This window comes from Otolemur garnettii, unplaced genomic scaffold, assembly GCF_000181295.1.
Source record: "Otolemur garnettii isolate 467f Iridium unplaced genomic scaffold, OtoGar3 scaffold00297, whole genome shotgun sequence".
NCBI classification, from domain to species: Eukaryota; Metazoa; Chordata; class Mammalia; order Primates; family Galagidae; genus Otolemur; species Otolemur garnettii.
The window spans coordinates 580520-585121 of record NW_003852692.1 but is presented as its reverse complement, the minus strand read 5'-3'; the positions used below and the strand labels follow the sequence as shown (position 1 = coordinate 585121).

General features: G+C 42.8%; 1 protein-coding gene across 2 annotated transcripts in view; it reads left to right on the top strand.

Moving 5' to 3' along the window:
• LRCH1 (leucine rich repeats and calponin homology domain containing 1) overlaps positions 1-4602 on the top strand; it is a 201422-nt gene that overhangs the window by 45073 nt on the left and 151747 nt on the right. The window lies entirely within an intron of this gene.

The window sequence follows — 4602 nt, the reverse complement described above, 5'->3', positions numbered from 1 at the left end:
TGAATTAAAGAGTCAGACCTTCCGGGATGGGCTTTCTGTAGGGGAAATGCTTAGGTGGCTGCAAAGTGTGAGGTTCAACTTACAAAGAGCCCTTGGAAAATTGTTTTCTGCTTCCAAGAACCTTGGGCAACACTTTGTGATGTAATAAAACCTCTGAGCAAAACACTGCCGGATATGCGTATTTTATAATTGTGGCAAAATAAATGTAAAATTTACCATCTTGATGGATTTTAAGTGTCATATGGTATTTATATTTTGCAAACCATCCCCACAACTCTTTTTAGTTTGCAAAACTGAAACTCTGTAGCATTAAACAATTCTCCATTCCCTCCTCCCACCAGCCCCTGGCAGCCACCCTCCTACTTTCTGTTTTTATGAATTTCACTGCTTACTATTTGTCTTTTTGTGACTGGCTTATTTAACTTAGTAAAATGTCTTCAAGTTTCATCCATGTTGTATAATAGCATGAGTCAGAATTTCCTTCCTTTTTAAGGCTGAATAATATTTCATTTTCTATAGATGGGATAGGTTGCTTATCCGTTCTCTCAGTGGACACGTGGGTTGCTTCCACCCTTGGGCCATTATAAATAATGCTGCTGAGAACATGGGGTTGCAGGTATCTGTTTGAGGCCCCGCTTTCAATTCTTTCTTGTCTAACCCAGAAGTGGAAATGCTGGATGACGTGGTAATTCTGTTTTTCTCTTTTTTGAGAAACGCCCATACTGTTCTCCACAGGGGCTCCGTCATTCTGCATTCTTACCAGCAAGGCACGAGGGCTCAATTTCTTCATATCCTTGGCAACACTTGTTATTTTCTGTTGTTTTCTTCAAAATTTATCAATAAACGATATTTATTGTTGAAGAGCTATGACCATGTCAAGAACTGTTGGCCATCTTTGATAGTTTTAAATAGTTTTGCTTTAGAAATATTTGTATCTTCCGTGTTGATAGCCCCTCAGCTACACAGGTTAAAAACAAATTGGAGACAACCAGTTTACCTTACATTTGAACCATGGCTACAGTCTAGTACCTACTTAGTTGATTTTTTTTTTTTTTGGAGATAGAGTCTCACTTTGTCACTCTTTGGTAGAGTGCCATGGTGTCATAGCTCACAGCAACCTCAAACTCTTGGGCTCAAGCGATTTTCTTGCTTCAGCCTCCCAAGTAGCTGGGACTACAGGCGCCCGCCACAACACCTGGCTATTTTTATTTTATTTATTTTTATTTTTGCAGGGCTTTTTTTGGCTGGGGCCGGGTTTGAACCCGCCATCTCCGGTACATGGGGCCGGCGCCCTACTCCTTTGAGCCACAGGTGCTGCCCCACCTGGCTATTTTTGGAGATGAGGTCTTGCTCTAGCTCAGGCTGGTCTCAAACTTGGGAGCCCAGGCAGTCCACCCACCTTGGCCTCCTAAGCTCTAGGATTACAGGTGTGAGCCACGGCACTCTGCTTTAATTTTTGTTAAACGAATTGAGTCAGTGATCATGAACACAGTTCGTATCATTTGCTTATGGAGATAATGAATGGATTCGAGAGGGATTGGAAAAGATGCAGGGCAAATGTATTAGCCGTCTCTTTTGTTAACTCTTTAAAAACCCATTTCAGGCTCGGCGCCTGTGGCTCAAGCGGCTAAGGTGCCAGCCACATACACCTAAGGTGGCGGGTTCGAATCCCCAGCCCGGGCCCACCAAACAACAATAATGGCTGCAACCATAAAATGGCCGGGCGTTGTGGCGGGCGCCTGTGGTCCCAGCTACTTGGGAGGCGGAGACAGGAGACTCGCTTGAGCCTAGGAGTTGGAGGTTGCTGTGAGCTGTGATGCCACGGCACTCTACCCAGGGGGATAGCTTGAGGCTCCGTCTCAAAAAAAAAAAAAAAACCCATTTCAAAAACAAAAATATTTGTCTGGATATTCCAAAGTAAACATTTAGTAGACTAAAAAGATAATTTGTGTGAATGTGTTAGTCTGTTTTCCCCCATTGACGCTGCCTATGTGGTGTTCCAGGGGCCGCCTTCAAGCCTGCAGCTGGCCTGCACTATCCGCTTACTAGGCTTTTTAACATAGTAACATAAACATTTTTATTCTGGTAATGGCTTTTTGGTTTGGGACAGTGGCTTCCTGTCTTTTAGAACTTGATGTTGTTTGTGTTTTTGGTATGTGCCTTCCAGACACCTGCGTTTGAAATCTTTCAGGTGTTTGGCACTAGTTTTCTCTGATAGTCGGATCACTTCAAGCCAAGAATAACAGAGTTGAGGTCAAGATTGTGAACTGTATGGTTAGTCCTTCTGAGGAAGTATTTATTTTGATTCATTTTTGTTTGCCTCTCCTTGGGTCACCGTCCTTATGCTGCTCCCTTTGGCTGTGATTATCCCAAACTGAGTTTACTACTGAGCCTAAGAATGTTTTCCTGGCTTCTTAAATCATAACCCCTAGTAAGAAAGACATTTCAAATCTTGAACCAGCTACTTACACACACCCACAAAACCCAAAGTATGTGTTGAAAGTTGCAAATGTGTACAGTTATTGTTAAGGCTATATGTTTCCATTTAATGTACCCAAAAGTGCTGGTCATGGAATCTGTTCTATGGTATTATTTCGTCATGCAGTTTAACAAACACTGATCACTAGCGTCACAGAATTTTGTTGTGACTGATCACCTGTTGCTGTGTGATTGATTCTGTTAGTATTTTATTTATTTTTGAGAGAGAGTGTCACCACATTGCCCTCGGTAGAGTGCCATGGTGTCACAGCTCATAGCAACTTCAAACTCTTGGGCTTAAGCAATTCTCTTGCCTCATCCTCTCAAGTAGCTGGGACTATAAGTAGCTGCCACCACAACACCTGGCTATTTTTGTTGTTGTTGTTATAGTTGTCATTGCTGTTCAGCAGGCCCGGGCTGGGTTCGAACCCACCAGCCCCAGTGTATATGACTGGTGCCCTAATCACTGAGCTACAGGCGCTGAGCCCTGTTAGCATTTTAAAGCAATTTAATTGCAAAAGTCATTCTAGCTCTGGTTGAGGCAGAGCATCTGCTCTGTGGGAAGTGGGGCTTGCAGAGCAGGTTGAATATTCCATAGAATCAGGTTTTTATTTGGATCGTAGGGGATGGTCACAGAGTAAGCCTCAGCAATACGGGGGTCACATGGCCACCTCCCCTACACCTCAACAGTGTAAGTTCCTGCTCGCTGGGCTGCACTCACTCAGAACAGCACAGTGTGATGACTTCCCTCAGGGATGCTTCACAGGGCGGGTTGGTCTTGTTCTTCTCTCTACTTCTCAGAGCCCTTAGCGTGATGCCCTGTAGTGTACATCAGCCGCTGGTCTGGTGGAGGTGCCTCCTCTCTCTTTTCCCCTCTGTGTTTTCTTTCTCCCTATGGAAGACAGAACATCAGAAACGGAAAGAGACGTACGTGCTGTGTGGAATGACAGGAGGGGTAACTTGCTTGGAGGATAGAGACTGTATGGAAAAGCGTCTGTTTGATACAAATTGTGGGAAAATAATCTTTGAATAAAGGAAAAGTAAGATTAGAAATTTTAAAAAGTTCTTTTAGTGAATAGAGGAGAGTGATTAGTAATTTATCTTATTGCTCAGAGGTAAGTAGATGCTTTTTAAAAGGTTAAATGACTTGTCCCCTGCGGTTAGTTCAACATCTTCTTGTAATCTAAATTTTCTCATCAAATCATTTTAAATCCAAATGGGGCTCAGCTTCATCTGAATTATCACAAAACCTTGAATGAAGTGAGTCTGAGGTTAATAAGGCCAGTTGTATTTCCATATTAGGGTGTTGGTGGCTTACTACTCAGTCATCTTCCAAGCCCAGCCCTGTTGAGTTTCTTCTAATCCTATAGTGATCATGTAGGACTTGGTTGCTTTTAGGTCAGGGAATGTAATGGCAGGCCTCCCACATGCTCACCAGGGCCTGGGATGTTAGGGACATAAGCTAGGCTTGTGTCTTAGATCAGGGTACCAGTCCAGTGCTGCATCCGAATGTTTTTCACAGCCTGATTTTTAATTGCAAAGATACGGAACCAGCCCAAGTGCCCATCAGTTGATGAGAGGCCCTGCCTAACTCTTGCTATCCAACTTCTGAGTTCCAAGTTTTCAGATACTCTCTTTTGTATTGGGAGAAAAGAGCTCATTGATAAACCTAAAAATTAGTACGTAGTAGCTAGCGTGTTGTAGTTGGGTTTGTAACCTGGATGTTAAATAATTTAGAGCTCATGCGTCCAGCTCTGGTTTAAAGCTGACTGCCTAGGACACGGTTTCAAAAGATCAGAATTTGAATCTCATCTCTTTCCATTTGAGCTGTGTAGCCTTAAGGAAGCCACTTAATTTATCCAAACCTTAGAGGTGCCAGAGAGGAATTTTTGATTCATATTGAATAAAGCCTGGAGTTTTGGACATCAGGAGCTGTTTGAAGATTCTAGCTTCATTGTATTATGGAAGGCCAGAAAAATGTAAGTGAAGTTTCTCCTAGAATAGTTTACACCTCCGTTTATTGTATCACTTAATCTGTGATAGGGTATCCATCCAGGGTGAAAAGTATGGTTTTGGATTAGTCTGAGGTAGACTGAAATTAGTCTCCTGCTGTTTTTTTTTTTT